General features: G+C 36.5%; 1 pseudogene; it reads right to left on the bottom strand.

The window, feature by feature from the left end:
* Window positions 1-17,590, bottom strand: part of LOC104988325 — a 174,925-nt pseudogene that overhangs the window by 94,223 nt on the left and 63,112 nt on the right.

Raw genomic sequence — 17,590 nt, 5'->3', positions numbered from 1 at the left:
TAATCTAAATATCAACTTGAAAAAAAAAAAAAAAAACACAGACTTCCCTGGTGGCCCAGTAGTTAAGAATTCACCTTACAATGCAAGGGACGTGGGATCAATCCCTGGTTAGGGAACTAAAATCCCATGTACCCCGGAGGAACTAAGCCCGCAAGCCACAACTAGGAGCCTGGGCACTGCTAACCACAGTGTCCACAGGCTCCGGAGGCCCTAAGCCACAACTAGTGAGGCGCCGGGCCCCACAAAGAAAGGTTCTTCATGCTGCGAAAAAGATCCTGTGTGTGGCAACTAAAGCCTGGCACAGCCAAAAATAAAATAATAATAATGATAATTTTAAAAATAAGAAGAACAAAAGCAAATCACTTAGAAAAACGAAATAATGAGCACAGAAATTAATTAGGAAATGAAAGTGCAGAAAATGAACACAGCCATAATTTCATATCCTGAAAAGTTTAATTGGTAAACATCTAGATAGACTAATCATGGAAAATGAGAAATAGCAATATTATAACCTAAAGAATGAGATAAAGAACATTATAGATTCTACAGATATTTAAAAGGCTAACTAAAGAAACCACTATGAACAAACAGCGTAATTTATTTTATAATGAGGTGAAATGAACCAATTTTTTCATGTGCTTATTTAGCAAAATTAATGCAAGGTTTAAAACTACTATCTCTTTTCATGCCTGTTTCAACATAAAATCCACAGTCCTTGTTATTTAACCATCTTTGTTGCTACAAGTCCTAAAGTCTTCAGGCATCCTTCTATCGCAAAGTCTACTTTTATACTTAGAATATCCTGTTTCTTAGTAATGCTCAAAATTCTCCAAGCTAGTCTTCACCAGAATGTTAACCAAGAATTTCCAGATGTTCAAGATGGATTTAGAAGGCAGAGGAACCAGAGATCAAATTGCCAACATCCGCTAGACCATCGAAAAAGCAAGAGAATTCAAGAAAAACATCTTCTTCTGCTTCACTGACTATGCCAAAGCCTTTGACTGTGTGGATCACAACAAACTGTGGAAAATTCTGAAAGAGATGGGAATACCAGACCCCTTGCCTCCTGAGTAGTCTGTATGCAGGTGAAGAAGCAACAGTTAGCACCGGACATGGAACAACCGAATGGTTTCAAATTGGGAAAAGAGTACTTCAAGGCTGTACAGTGTCACTTTGCTTATTTAACTTTAATATGCACAATACATCATGCAAAATACCAGACTGCACAAAGCACAAGCTGGAATCAAGATTCCCAGGAGAAAATAAACAACCTAAATAAGCAGCTGACAACATCCTGATGGCAAAAAGTGAAGAGGAACTAAAGAGTCTCTTGACAAAAGTGAAAGAGGAGAGTGAAAAAGCTGGTTTAAAACTCAATATTCAAAAAACCAAGATCATGGCATCTAGTCCCAACACTTCATGGCAAACAGATGAGGAAACAATGGAAACAGTGACAGACTTTATTTTCTTGGACTCCAAAATCACTGCAGATGGTGACTACAGCCATGAAATGGAATCACTTGCTCCTTTGAAGAAAAGCTAAGACCAACCTAGACAGCATATTAAAAAGCAGAGACATTAATTTACCAACAAAGGTATGTATAGTCAAAGCTATGGTTTTTCCAGTAGTCATGTATGGATATGAGAGCTGGACCATAAAGAAGGCTGAGCACAGAAGAATTGATGCTTCTGAACTGTGGTGTTGGAGAAGACTCTTGAGAGTCCCTTGGACTGCAAGGAGATCCAACCAGTCCATCCTAAAGGAGATCAGTACTGGATATTCATAGGAAAGACTGATGCTGAAGCTCCAATACTTTGGCCACCTGATGTGAAGAAACTGACTCACTGGAAAAGACCCTGATGCTGAGATATATTAAAGGCAGGAGGAAAAGGGGATGACAGAGGATGAGATGGTTGGATGGCATCACCGACTTGATGGACATGAGTCTGAGCAAGCTCTGGGAGTTGGTGATAGACAGGGAAGCCTTGCGTGCTGCAAGACTTAGGGTCACAGAGTTAGACATGACTGAGCAACTGAACTGAGTATAGATTTTAATACATTTATATATTAAATACGCTTATATATTTTATAATTGAAAATCTATTTATATTTACTCTTTCTCCAATTTATTTACCACTTTATTAAAAGACTTATGTTTGGTTTCTACCTTTTTCCTTTCAATCTGTTTTGAGAATCTATCAATTTTTAAAGCTCTGACTTCTTACGTAATATACCTAACTGATATTTCAAACCAAGCAAGAACATTCTATTTAGTGACTGGATTTCAAAGGAAATAAAACACCTATGTATTTACACACAATTATGTATGTATGTACATTACATATATTTGTTATATGTAAAATGTGAATGTGGGTTAATAGAATTGGATTCCATATCATTTAGATAAAATAATTATATCACTGTAGTAACTAACACTGAAAATTGCAATACTTACTAAAAATATTTAATATTAAATTGGGGTTTCCTGATAGCTCAGTTGGTAAGGAATCCACCTGCAATGCAGGAGACCCCAGTTCAAATCATGGGTCAGGAAGATCCTCTGGAGAAGGGATAGGCTACCCAATCCAGTATTCTTGGGCTTCCCTTGTGACTTAGCTGGTAAAGAATCCACCTGCAATGTGGGAGACCTGGGATCAATTTCTGGGTTGGGAGGATCCCCTGGAGAAGGGAAAGTCTACACACTTCATTATTATTAATATTCATATTTTATCAATATATTAATATTATATAGTTAATATAATATTAACTTAGATATAATATTATATAATATAGTGTTGATTACTAATATTAAGATTATATAATGTTAATTGATATATTGTTAAATATTAATATTAACTCAATAAATACTAAATATCAATCTAACCATCACACAATTTGTCACAATTGTTATGAAAAAGTGAACTACAAAATTTAGAGTAGAGGTAGATGCATGATGTTCTGTGGCCAAAGCTACCAGTGCACTCCAAAATAATAAAAGCCATGTTACCATGAACTTCTGAATCCATATTCTCTCTTGACAAACTCATTTGAGAATACGGAATACTATAACATCTCTTAATTTGCTCAGCACTTTCTCCTAGCGTTAAAATATACTGGTCCATCATGGGAAAAAGTCAGCTTATTTACACATTCACTTAAATAGCAATTCAGAAGTGGCAGAACAGATTACCTATAACTGTTATATGCTGCTTTGGAGGAGATATTGACTTCTAAAACTCCTGTGAACAACTCCAATATAGTCTTTCACATACTATTTCTGTAACACATGATAAGGGAAAACAAAGCTTCCCAACTCCAAAAATAAGTAAAATCTTTACTACCCTAAATAGAGAATTTTCTTAACTGGGTAACAAATTTTAAAACTCAGATTTGTCTATTCAGTAAAGAAAACAAATTTCAACTTAACAAGTCAGTAAATTAAAAAAAAAAAAAATCAAACTGTGAAGCAAAAATGTGATTCCTATTCTATATTTCAGAAGTCCATCTTACATTATTGAACTGTTCACTCCCAATTTACAAATTATTTCTCATTTACTTTCTACAGAAACATAGTTGAGCAATTATGGGATGGTCTTCAACTCTAAGTAAACAGATTATTTTCTATCAGCCCACATAAAGGATTAAGAGATTTCAGAGTCAGCTCAAAGTTATGCTCTTTTATTGACATATAAGTTTGCTGAAATGTGATTTCAATTTGGGTTAAACTGAAAAGAATGGGCATAAGTCACCTTTAGATGGAATGAAGGGATCTGCACTAACTCAACATATGTACATGTTTATAGTGGAGTTCAGTTCAATCACTCAGTCAACCCCATGAATCACAGCACGCCAGGCTGCCCTGTCCATCACCAACTCCCTGCTCAAACTCATGTCCATCGAGTAGGTGATGCCATCCAACCATCTCATCCTCTGTCATCTCCTTCTCCTCCTGCCTTCAATCTTTCCCAGCATCAGGGTCTTTTCAAATGAGTCAGTTCTTCACATCAGGAGGCCAAAGTATTGGAGTTTCAGCTTCAGCATCAGTCCTTCCAGTGAATATTCAGGACTGACGTCCTTTAAGGATTGACTGGTTTGATCTCCTTGCAATCCAAGGGACTCTCAAGAGTCTTCTCCCAACACTGGAGAATTTGTGATAATGGTAGAAAATACCAAAAGTTAAAATAGGATCATTTAAAGATCTTCAGCAACAAGGGGTTTTTCTTTTTAAAGTGACTATTTAGTTTATATTTAACTAGTGGGTCCCACATCACTTGGAGATTTGCTTTTAATAAATCTTGGAAATGTTTTATCTTAGAAGCCTGTGTGTTATAAGGTAAAGCAGAAGTAACATACAAGAACAGTTGATATGGAGTATTTCCCGCTAAAGGAAATTGATGAAAAGAAAGGAAATGATTGGCACAGTGAACAGAAAACATGATTGAACTCTCCAGTGATGACTGTCTTTGCCCTCCATCTCAGTAAGCTCATAATTGATTCAGTGAGCAGCTGCCAGGTAACATTTGGCCTAAAGATAGTAAGAAGAGAGTGAAATGGTACTCCATATACTGCTACAAGCTCTACAAGCTACTGAGGTGATACAGAAAAATGACTATTACATCCATAATTAGAGATCATTCTAATACAATCAGAATATATCATAGCATGAAGGTGCTACTGAATACATTTGAGAATAGGGTGGAGTTTATATACAGTGAAATATTTCATCTTAAAGACATGAGCACAACTTATGTTAGCTGAAAAAAATACACCTTCAGATTGATCACAGTCCTGTTTTAAAATACGTGCTCCTAAAATTTTTGGAACTTGCTGAGGTTAGTAGACATGCTGCATGGTAGGTTATGCATCGTCTGAGGCTATCCTGTATGTAATGACTCCCTGACTTGGGGTTACAAAAGACCTACCCATCTGTCACAGGGCAAGACAGATACGTGGAACCATTTATGCTCCAGGGAGTCCCAGGGGTTCAGGCTGAGTTAGATTCCAGGTAAGACCACATCCTTACTTAGTGTCTTTCCCTGATCCATCCTGATTCCCTTGCTCTTTTTTTTTTTCCCCTCAAAACCTCACCTCAATACATCACATGCACTTGGACCCTATATCAGGTAAGGCTTGTCCAAAAACAAACCTAAATTATTCTCCATAAGAGGATGAACAAAGGTCAGGAAAGCATGCTGAAATGTGTACTGATATTAGACAGACAGTGGTCCCCAACACTTTTGGCGCTAGGGACTAGTTTCGTGGAAGACAATTTTTCTATGGGCCTGGGGAGAGGATGAGGATGGTTTCAGGATAATTCAAATGCATCATATGTAACATGCACTTTATTTCTATTATTACATCAATTCCACCTAAGATCATCAGGCGTAAGATCATGGAGGTTGGTCTTATGGGAACCCTGATCTAGATGACAGTAAGATAGGAAACTGAAATTCATCCTGGTGCAGGGGGGAGGCTATCACCCTTGTCAGTTCCTGGTCATCATGGACAAGTGTTCTCTGCTGGGTGTCTTTCCTCAGCTGGATCTAAAACTCTTCATTCATTCCACATCCTATGCTCTTTCCTCTACATAGACCTGAGAGTCTCATGTATATATTCTACATTACTTACTTCCTCTCTAAAGATTTTCATTTGGGCTTTTTCCAAGGCAAGTGCTCCAGCAAAAAAATAAAAAAATGTTGTTTGTCTGAGGAAGTCTTATTTCTCCTTCACTATTTAAAGATGACTTCTCAAGGCATATTTTTTCATACTGAATTCAAATATTATTCTGTTCTTTAAGTTCAAATAAGAAACATACTTATTAATATATCAACTTTGAAATAAAAACAGACAGACACAGACACACAGGATTACTAGTCAGCCATTGTAAAGAACAAAATTTTGCCATTTGCAGTAACATGGATGGATTTGGAGGGTATTATGCTAAATAAAACAAGTAGGACAAAACTACTGTATGATTTCACTTACATTTTGAGTCTAAAAAGTACAACAACCTAATGAATATAACAAAAAAAGAAACAGACTCACATATAGAAAACAAACTAGTGGTTACCAGTGGGGTGAGGGAAGAGGAGGGACATGGAAGGAGCAGAGGATTAAGAGGTACAAATTATTATGTACAAAATTAGCTACAAGGAGATACTGCACAGCACAGGGAGTATAGCTAATATTTTCCAATAACTATAAATGGAGTGTAACCTTTAAAAGTTGTGAAGTACTATGCTGTACACCTGTAACTTATACTGTACATCAACTATACTTCAATAAAAATCTCAGCCATTAGAAACCAAACCTGATTTTAAAAGTGAAGATCAACACCCCAGAGAAAATATACAGATGGAAAACAGGCATACGAAAAGATGTTCCACACCATGCCATCAGAGAAATGCAAATTAAAGCACTAATAAGATACCACTACACACCTACAATAATAGCCAAAATCCAGAACATTAACAACACCAATACTGATATGAGCATGGTATTCATTCATTCATTCATTCATTCATTGCTGGAAGGAATTAAAAAATGGTACAGTCTCTTTGAAAGATGGCCCGCAAGTTTCTTACAAAAACAAACATACACTTATTGTAAGACCCAGCAATCACACTCATTGGTACTTACCTAAAATAGTTGAAAATATGTCAACACAAGAACCTGTATGTGGATATTTATTGCAGCTTTATTCACAACTACCAAACTTTGAAGCAACCAAGATGTCCTTTGGTAGGAGAAGGAATAGGAATAAATAAATCATGGTACATCCAGGCAATAGAATATTACTTAGTATTAAAAAGAAATATATCTATTAAGCCATGAAAATGATATATAGAAAACTTAAATGCATTATTACTAACTAAAAAAAAAAAGGCAATCTGAAAAGGCTACATTCTGTATGATTCCAAATATAAGACAAGACACTCTGGTAAAAGTAAAACTGTACAGACAATGAAAAGATCAGTGGTTGCCAGCGGCTGTGGGGACAGGTATGAATCAGTGAAGCACAGAGGATATTCAGGACCGAGAAAATATTCTTTATGGTACTATACACAATGTATATAGTGAGATATATATATATATATAGTGAGATATATATATATATCTCACTAGATATTTGTCCAAAGCCATAGAATGTACAACACTAAGAGGAACCATACTGTGAACTACAGACCTTGAGTGTTGATGTGTGAGTCTAGGTTCATCCTTGGTAAAGCATGAACCATTCTAATGAGTGATGTGGATACGGGAGAGGTTGTGCATATGTGGGAAAAAGAGGCATATGGGAAGCCTCTGTATCTGCCTTTCGATTTTATTTTCAACCAAAAACTACTCTAAAAATTAAAGGTTTTTTAAAAAAAGTGTAATTAATAAACTAAGAGAAGAGAGAAAATGGAATCACATAAAATGTTCAATTAACCTGAGAAAGAAAAAAAAAAAAACAAAACACAGAACAAGTACAATGAATAGGAAACCATTGTCAACATGTAACTATTCTATGTCAATATCCATATTAAATATTACTGATCTAGATATAGCAATTAAAAAGAAGTTTTCAGAGTGAATGAAACTCAATATCTAACCATATGTTAACTATAAGAAACCCACTTTAAATGTAGATACAGATAGGCGAAAAGTACTGTGATGGAGAATGATATGCCATGTTAACATTAATAAATATTTGGACTAAATTAAAATACAACTTAAAATTTACGGGATGCAGTGAAAGCAGTGAACAGAACAAAATTCATAGCATTAAACACCTAAATTAGAAAAGATGGAATGCTAATAATCCAAGCTTGTACTTTATGAAATTAAAGAAAAGTAAACTAAGCATCACTACAAACAAAGCTGGTAGAGGTGATGGAATTCCAGTTGAGCTATTTCAAATTCTAAAAGATGATGCTGTGAAAGTACTGCATTCAAAATGCCAGCAAATTCGCAACACCCAGCAGTAGCCACAGGTCTGGAAAAGGTCAGTTTTCTCTCCAATCCCAAAGAAAGGCAATGCCAAAGAACGCTCAAACTACCGCACAATTGCACTCACGATAGTAAAGTAATGCTCAAAATTCTCCAAGCCAGGCTTCAACAGTATGTGAACCATGAACTTCCAGATGTTCAAGCTGGTTTTAGAAAAGGTAGAGGAACCAGAGATCAAATTGCCAACATCCGCTGGATCATCAAAAAAGCAAGAGAGTTCCAGAAAAACATCTACTTCTGCTTTATTGACTATGCAAGAGCCTTTGACTGTGTGGATCACAATAAGCCGTGGAAAATTCTGAAAGAGAAGGGAATACCAGACCACCTGACCTGCCTCTTGAGAAACCTGTATGCAGGTCAGGAAGCTACAGTTAGAACTGGATATGGAACAACAGATTGGTTCCAAACAGAAAAGGAGTACATCAAGTCTGTATACTGTCACCCTGCTTATAGAGTACATCATGAGAAACGCTGGGCTGGATGAAGCTCAAGCTGGAATCAAGATTGCTGGGGAAATATCAATAACCTTGGATATGCAGAAGACACCACCTTTATGACAGAAAGTGAAGAACTAAAGAGCCTCTTGAATGTGAAAGTGGAGAGTGAAAATGTTGGCTTAAAGCTCAACATTCAGAAAACGAAGATCATGACATCTGGTCCCATCACTTCATGGCAAATAGATGGGGAAACTGTGGAAACAGTGACAGAGTTTATTTTGGGGGGCTCTGCAGATGCTGACTGCAGCCATGAAATTAAAAGAGGTTTTCTCCTTGGAAGAAAAGTTATGACAACCTAGACAGTATATTAAAAAGTAGAGACATTACTTTGACAACAAAGGTTTGTCCAAGTCAAAGCTAAGGTTTTTCCAGTAGTCATGTATGGATGTGAGAGTTGGACTATAAAGAAAGCTGAGTTCAGAATTGATGCTTTTGAACTATGGCATTGGAGAAGACTCTTGAGAGTCCCTTGAACTGCAAGGAGATACAACCAGTGCATTCTAAAAGAGATCAGTGCTGAGTGTTCATTGGAAGGGCTGTTTTTGAAGGTGAAACTCCAATACTTTGGCCACCTGATGTGAAGAACTGACTCATTTGAAAAGACCCTGATGCTGAGAAAGATTACAGGAGGAGAAGGGGACAACAGACAATAAGATGGTTGGATGGCATCACCAACTCAATGGACATGAGTTTGAGTGAACTCTGGGAGTTGATGATGGACAGGGAGGCTTTGCATGCTGCAGACCATGGGGTTGCAAAGAGTTGGGCATGACTGAGCAACAGATCTGAATTTGCTAGAAGCAAATAACGCTGTTTAATCAAATCAGTGTGAGGTATTTTCAGAAAAGAGCAACACTAGTATGTATTAAAATCTATTGTTTGACATGTAAACGTGATATGTGATCAGCAAATACTTTTCATGGAAATTCAAATGGTGTCTTTGATTATATTTAATTGGCATAGCTCTGAAAGGAAGGTATAATCATTTCTGAGAAGAGAAAACTCAAGGTTCAGAGAGATTATATAACATCTTCCAAGCCATTCAGCAAGTGGGAAAGGTAATGTCAGAATTTATTTCTTTGTAACTTACTTGTATGAGCTCTTTCTACAGAATAACTTTACCACCACGTAAAGGTTTCTGTTGGCTGGTATTTTTTGTAGTTTATTCCTCCTACATAGATAGTTGGTAACATATAAATTAATCTTTGATGCAAAATATTCCTGTTTAGAGCTTAAAGCGATGAAATTTCTGGCATAAAATTCTATCTTTAGTTCAATATTCCATTGTTTTTCTCATGCATGTCACTGAAATAAGTCAGACATCAACATATATTAAGTGCATTATTTTAGTCAGCATAGTTTCAAGTTGAATACCCTTAAATAACAATTTAAAGTAATTTTGTAAATGGACATTTAGGGCTAGATTATATATTTACATAAGTTTTGTTTATTATAAATTCAAGTTTCTGTTTCCAACTGAGTGTAAGCAGGATGGTTAAATATTTACCCAGAGGGAAAACGTCTCTTCCTCCCACTTCAACCATTAACACTGAGAAACACTCTTCTTTGTACAGAACTATGTTTGCCAAGAAAAGCCACTAGCCACACGTGCCTGCTGAATACTTAAAATATGCATTGTTGACATAGCAATTTGTGGTGAAAAAAGTCATAGAAAGACAAATATTGTATATTTTCACTCATATGTAGAATCTAAAACATACAAAACAATGAGTATCACAGACAGACTCAGATATAGTAAATTAGTGGTTAACCGTGGGGAGAGGTATGGAGGGGGAGGGCCAATATTGAGATAGGGGATTAAGAGGTAAAAACTTATGTATAAGATAAAAAATATATAAGGATATTGCACAGCACAGGCAATAGAGCCACTATTTTATAATAACTTTAAATGGTGGACAATCTATTAAAAAATCTGAATCACTATGTTGTACATCTGAAACTACTGTAATATTGTAAGTCAACTGTACTTTAATAATTAAACTGAAATGCATGATCACTACAAAATACATCCCAAATTCCGAAGGCCTAGTATGGAAACAATCTCGATATTTTTACATCACTTACAATTGAAGTAATATTTTAGTAGACTGTTTAAGTGCATTATTGAAACTCATTATACTTAGAGGTTCTACTTTTAATCTCTCAACTAGAATTTTCAAATTAAACACCTAACTCATATACATATAATGCTGAGGCACACAGTATGTTCCATGATATGTTCTAATGAATTCTTTTATACACACACCTCCTGTTCTCATATTATAACATTTATGCATAAACATGGTATCTTATATAATTCTTCCATCTTTGATAATATACATAGGTTTATTAAAAATTTAGTTTTAACTTGCATAGTTTTAGGACTGCTTCCAAAGAAACAAAAAAACCTGGTATTTTAAGTAATTTTCCTTGCTTACATTGTCCTGGAAAAACTATTTAAGCTAAAAATTATATTTATATATTTTCATGAACTTAAAATTAGTTATGGTAACAAGTGACTGGCATGTTAAGAAGGAAAATCACTTCAGTTTCCCATTTCAAATATAAAGTAAAAGAAATCTAAAACACCCACAATGTAGTAAAGAAGGAATCACCAATTGTATTTTACATACTTTCTATTAATTTGCTCTTAACCTCATGGCATAAAATGTAAAATTTTATGATGCATATTTCTAAAGAACTGATCTTGAAAACAACCAAGCAAAATTCCAATTTGTTTTTACAACTGATTTTACTTGAAATAAACCAAGTGCCTATTGTAATGTTTATTAACTGAAAACTTTCTTTAAAGTACTGCACTTGAAATAACACAATTACTAGGTACTTTTTAATTGAAGTACGTTTCTGTACTTCAATTTTAAGTTATTTAAATTTAGTTTTTAAATTTTTAAAAATTTAATTCTAAATTTGACTAGAATTAAATTTGACTAGAAAACATTCACTTTAAAGGAATATCTTTACAATCCTACACTTTGAAAAACTTTTGCTATTTCTGAAATCCTGCTCAGGATCCAGGTTTGGTCCATATCCAATTTTTATTATCTCAAAGCCCAATTATGTTGCTAACAACCCAAATTCAGCCTTTGCAAATTTTAATACTGCATCATAGGTCTAGCCAAAATAGAATTATTCATTTATATAGATAGCATGAGACCATTAACCCATATCTACTCTAAAAATCTTTCTGTCCTGTATGAAGATTACAACAGCTCTATGCAATCATGTGAAAAGTATTGATATTGGTAATTAGTTGAACTGTATGATTGCTAGCTCACATTAACGACTACACCTGTTTTCATATGATTTTCTGTTTACTATAGACTAAAATAGGGAAAAAAGAGAACACTGAATATTCTTCTAGCCAAAATGTTATTTTGTACTTTAAAAATAAATGTCAAGATATCCTGGAGCTACTAATCCACTTTTCATGAAAGAAAGTCAAGTTTATTTTTTTAACCATTGAATGTATTGAATTAGTAAAGTTTGTGGTATCAACAGACAGTCAACTTAATCATGTTCTTGGAAACCACTAGGATTAGTAATATATTTTTTATTTCCAAAGAACTAGTGATACGTAAGAAGTTTCACATTTATTTACAAATGCATGGTCCAATCATGAACAAGTGGAAGAGACTTAAAAAGCATCACTATATTTTATAAACCTCATTTCAAACAAAACAAAATAAAAATGACCCGACAGAAGAAGATAGTGGCATACATAACGAACCAACTAGTACTGAATAGCCACTAATTTTGATTTCATTAAAGCTAATACGATGCCTTTTAAAGTGCTTTATTTCATACACAAAAAAAGAATGTTTTGTTTAGTCTAATGAAAGTTTCTTGAGTGTTTTTTTTAAAATACAATTTTACATTAATATTGATGCCCTTTACTGGCTGCCCCTAAAATCACATGCATAAATGCCAGAGAATTTGGAATTGAATTGCATCATTTTGCAGAGTGCACAGAGTTCAAAGCGATTTCTTTTCAAAGCCCTTCTCTGCCTCCTTGAAGTTCTTTCCAATTCTGATACTTCGGAGCTTCAATGCTTTCTTATAGCTGACCCCTTTTACATCAATTTTATATCATAAAAATTATCTATTACCTCACATCAGTCACAAATCTTCTACATATTGTTCCTATTTGTACCACTGTTATGTCCCATACTCCACAATAATATTTCATTCCACCCTCACAAATCAAATTCAAGCCTTTATGAGTCAGCTTGCCCTTTCCTTCATCTTTCAATTCTGCTCTCTTCTATAGTAAGTTAGGTGCCTGAACATTTCCAGCAATGTTCCACAGCTATACTCCACAGCTTCCCTAACTATTACCAACAAAGAATCCTACAAATTTAAAGTAAGAAATCATATTTGCATATAAATGAGTTAAAATACTCAAAATGAATTTGTAGTATCTGACCTCAAGCATTTGGTTTATTTGATAATATTGGTCAGTTAGTGGCAGTATTTTGCCTGACCAAATAATTAGTTACTTGGGTCACAATAAGATTTGGAGAAGGAAATGGCAACCCACTCCATATTCTTGCCTGGCAAATCCCATGGACAGAGGAGCCAGGTGAGCTACAGTCCATGGGGTCACAGACTCAAAAAGGACTGAGCGACTTCACTCACTCACTCACTCAAGATTTGGTGACTATGAAGGGAGACTCAAGTGAAATTCATGACTATTACTATTTTTTTTTAATGTATAAATTTACCACATAAAGCAGGAAAAGACCTTAGAACACAAACACTAATTCTCATCTGTTGTTCCAGTTACTTCTACAATACCTGCATCAGCTGTATGTCAAATATCTGCTTGAATACCCCCACAGAAAGAGGCATGCAATACCTCTTCAGTCCATTTCGGACAGCTCAAATCTCTCACAAAATCCCTGATCATTCAAAGGCCTAACACAACTAAAATTTTAAAAGAATGTCTTTTCTTCACTAGCCAGTCTCTTTATTTAGGAATATTAAAATAAATGACAAACCCCCCAAATGGTTTTTTTGAGTATGTAAAGTACAAAGCCTCTGGTCTGGGACTTCCCCAGTGATTTGGTGGTAAAGACTCTGCACTCTCAATGTACGGGAGCCAGGTTCAAACCCTGGTCAGGGAACTAGATCTCACACGCCAAAACTGAGAGTTTTCAAGCCACAACTAAGACCCAGAAGAGCCAAATAAACAAATATTTTAAAAATAGCAATAAGTACAAAGCCTTTGGATATACACCACAAAGTTTTCTTTTCCTTTCTTTTTTTTTTTTTTTAATTTTTTTACGTCTACTTCTATAAATAGAGGGAAAGATCACCATGTCTTCAGGTAAGGTCACTTGATCTCAGGTTATAAGCATAGAAGAGACATGAGGGAAAAAAAAAAAAATTGAGAGAGTTGCCATTCACTGTCGAAGTTGAGAGGGAGGCTCAGGCTGGGCTACATGTGTGCCAATTGGGCTGGGTAGACCTATGAACCATGACGCTTTCTAATCTGCCTGTTAGCATATGAAAATACGCTCATGAGAAAGTTCCTAAAAGTTAACGTTTCCAGGTCCACAAGTAAGAAGCCTTGGAAGTCTCCATTCCATCCTAACAAGTAAAAAGCTGAACAACTTTTCTTAGCTGGTAAAAGAGAGGAGAATTCAGGACAAACCGTTGCCCCAAAATAAGAAAGGAGAAAACAAGGAGTTATAGCTTACCGGAGCAGATAACCACGAGTCGAAACTGCCGCAGAAGCCAATCCGCGGAGGAAAACCCGAAACTTAGTTGGCGAACTGCTGGACGCTAAGTGTCAACGAGAGAGTTAAAATAGTCCAGAGGGAGTCAGTCATTTGAGGATCCCCACAATTTCCAGAGAGTTGCCTCCCCGGAGCTCAAACAGGTCCTTGAGTGAAATCAGAGAAAAATCCCCTAATGCATCTCGTAGTGGGAGGGGAAATGTAACAGCCTTGAAATAGACCAGAGCACTCTGTTCTTAACAAGAATGCCTTCAGGAGAAACTAATTAAGGTGAATCCAAACTTCTGGGAGAGTTCCTAAATGAGCTGCTGCTGCTGCTGCTGCTGCTGCTGCTGCTGCTGCTGCTGCTGCTGCTGCTGCTGCTGCTGCTGCTGCTGCTGCTGCTGCTGCTGCTGCGTCACTTCAGTCGTGTCCGACTCTTTGCGACCCCATAGACGGCAGCCCACCAGGCTGCCCCGTCCCTGGGATTCTCCAGGCAAGAACACTGGAGTGGGTTGCCATTTCCTTCTCCAATGCATGAAAGTGAAAAGTGAAAGGGAAGTCGCTCAGTCGTGTCCGACTCTTCGCGACCCCATGGACTGCAGCCCACCAGGCTCCTCCGTTGGTGGGACTTTCCAGGCAAGAGTATTGGAGTGGGTTGCCATTGCCTTCTCCGGGGGAAGGGAAATACCAAACTCCAGTCAGCTGTAGCCTTTTACTTGCGTGTGTGCTCAGTAGCTCACTCCTGTCCAACTCTTTGTGACCCTGTAGATTATCGCCGGCCAGGCTCCTCCATCCATGGGATTTTCCAGGCAGGAATACTGGAGCGAGTTGCCATGCCCCACTCAGGGTTTGAATCTGTGTCCCCTGAATCTCCTGCATTGGCAGGCAGATTCTTTACCACTGAACCACCTGGGAAGCCCTAGCTTTCTACTTAGGAGAAGGGAAATACTCAATTCTAGCCATCCCATTTTAACTAAAGGAGAAACTAAGAACACATTAAATTTACCATCCAGAGGCATAGGTGTATTAAAAGACTGAAACCAAATCATAGACTGTGTCCCATTGCCCCTAACCTCAACACCACATTATTAAAGCTGTGTTTCCAGCAGTTCATTTTACCCATAGATCATGTCTGACTATAAAGATGAAGTTACAAAGCACAATAAAAGGCTAAAAGTACAATTTGAAGACACAAACCAAGCATCAGTACCAGAGTCAGATACAACAGAGATATTGGAATTATCAGACCAGAATTTTAAAAACTGTGATGAACATGCTAAGGGCTCTAATAGGTAAAGTAGATTGCATGCAAGAACATATGAGCGATGTAACCCAGAGAGAGGGAAATTCTAAAGAAATAAAAGGAAATGGTAAAGCTCAAAGACACCATTACAGCAGTGAGGAATTTGGAAGAAATACTTTGATGGGCTTATTAGTAGACTAGACACAGCTGAGGAAAGAATCTCTGAGCTCCAGGATATATCAACAGAAACTTCCAAATTGAAGGAGTTTGCTGCTAATAAGGATGCCTTGCAAAATATGTTAAAAGACAATCTTTGGAGAGAGGGAAATAGCTCAGACTCTAATCTACATGAAGTATAGAAAAGCATCAAAGAATGAATAAGTGAGGGTAAAATAAAACAGTTGATTTTCTTATTCATAATTGGACAGGTTATTCAAAGGAATAAAAGCAACAATGTATTTAATTCTCTAAATATATATCATATATTATTGTATCTTGATTACAGGAGCTTTATAGTAAATTTCAAAAGTTGGCTAATTTCAGCCCTCCAACTCCATTCTGTACTTTCATTTCTGTGATGGCTATTCTGGGCCTTCCACCTCTCTATATAAACTTTAGAGTTAGATCATCAAGCATGAACTATAATGTAAAATTTGCGCTTTGGGTGATCCTAATATGCCAATACAAGTTCATCAGATGTAACAAATGTACCATCTGTATGGATGTGAGAGTTGGACTATAAAGAAAGCTGAGTACCGAAGAATTGATGGTTTTGAACTGTGGTGTTGGAGAAGATTCTTGAGAGTCCCTTGGACTGCAAGGAGATCCAACCAGTGCATCCTAAAGGAGATCAGTCCTGGGTGTTCATTGGAAGGACTGATGTTGAAGCTGAAGCTCCAATACTTTAGCCACCTGATGCGAAGAGCTGACTCATTTGAAAAAAACCCTGATTCTGGGAAGGATTGGGGGCAGGAGGAGAAGGGGACGACAGAGGATGAGATAGTTGGATGGCATCACCAACTCAATGGACGTGGGTTTTGGTGGACTCTGGGAGTTGGTGATGGACAGGGAGGCCTGGCGTGCTGCTGTTCGTGGGGTTGCAAAGTGTCTGACACGACTGAGCGACTGAACTGAACTGACCTGAGTGAGAGATGTTGATAATGAAAAAGGCTATACATCCATGGTGGTTGAGCATATATGGGAAATCTCTACACCATCCATTCTCTAGGAACCTAAAACCGGTTTAAATAAATGAAGTCCCTGAAAAAAAGTGATTTAAGTTAAATTGATGCTGTTAGGGTGGGCCCTAATCCAATCTGACCAGAGACCTTCTAGGAAGAAATCTCAACACAGAGGAGATACCGGAATAAAGACACAGAGGAAAGATTATATGAAGGCAAAAGGCAAAGACAACCATCTCCAAACTATCTGCTGACACCTTGATCTTAGACTAGCCTCCAAAACTGTAAGAAAAATAAATTTCCCTCTTTAAACTACCCAGTCTGAGATATTCTGTTAAGGAAGCCATAGCAAACCAATACAAAACCCAAGAATTATGGTATGATGAAAATAACACTTTATTTTTGCAGTTCTCTTCCAAACACTGATAATCATAGTACAATTATGAGAAAAAATATCGGGCAAATTCCACTCAACATAAATACTATAAACTATCTGGCCAGTGATCCTAAAAATTATGAAGGTCATCAAGAAAAGAAAAGCCTGTGAAATTTCACAGCCAACACAAGCCCAAGAAAATGGAAATAAATTTATTCTGGGTGTGATTAAGGAGCATCAAAGAGGATCTTAGATTAAAAAACAGTCTATGGGAATATGAATAAACATGGATTTAATTAATAAATGTATCAATATTGGTTCACCAGCTGTAACAAATGTACCACACAAATATAGATGTCTATAATAGAAAAAATATGGTGCAGTATATGAGAACTCTATATGCTATGTTCACAATTGTTTTTGCAAATCTAAAACCATTCTAAAATAAAAATTTTATTTAAAAAGAAGCCACAAGGACTGGTGTAAATTAAAGAGTCTGAACAGATGAAGCATCCAAACACAAAAAATGAAAGATGATTGGATCATGAATTGAAAAGAA

Source organism: Bison bison, unplaced genomic scaffold (assembly GCF_000754665.1).
Source record: "Bison bison bison isolate TAMUID 2011002044 unplaced genomic scaffold, Bison_UMD1.0 scf7180017864123, whole genome shotgun sequence".
NCBI lineage: Eukaryota > Metazoa > Chordata > Mammalia > Artiodactyla > Bovidae > Bison > Bison bison.
The sequence above is the reverse complement of the archived record's forward strand: the minus strand, read 5'-3'. Positions and strand labels throughout refer to the sequence as shown.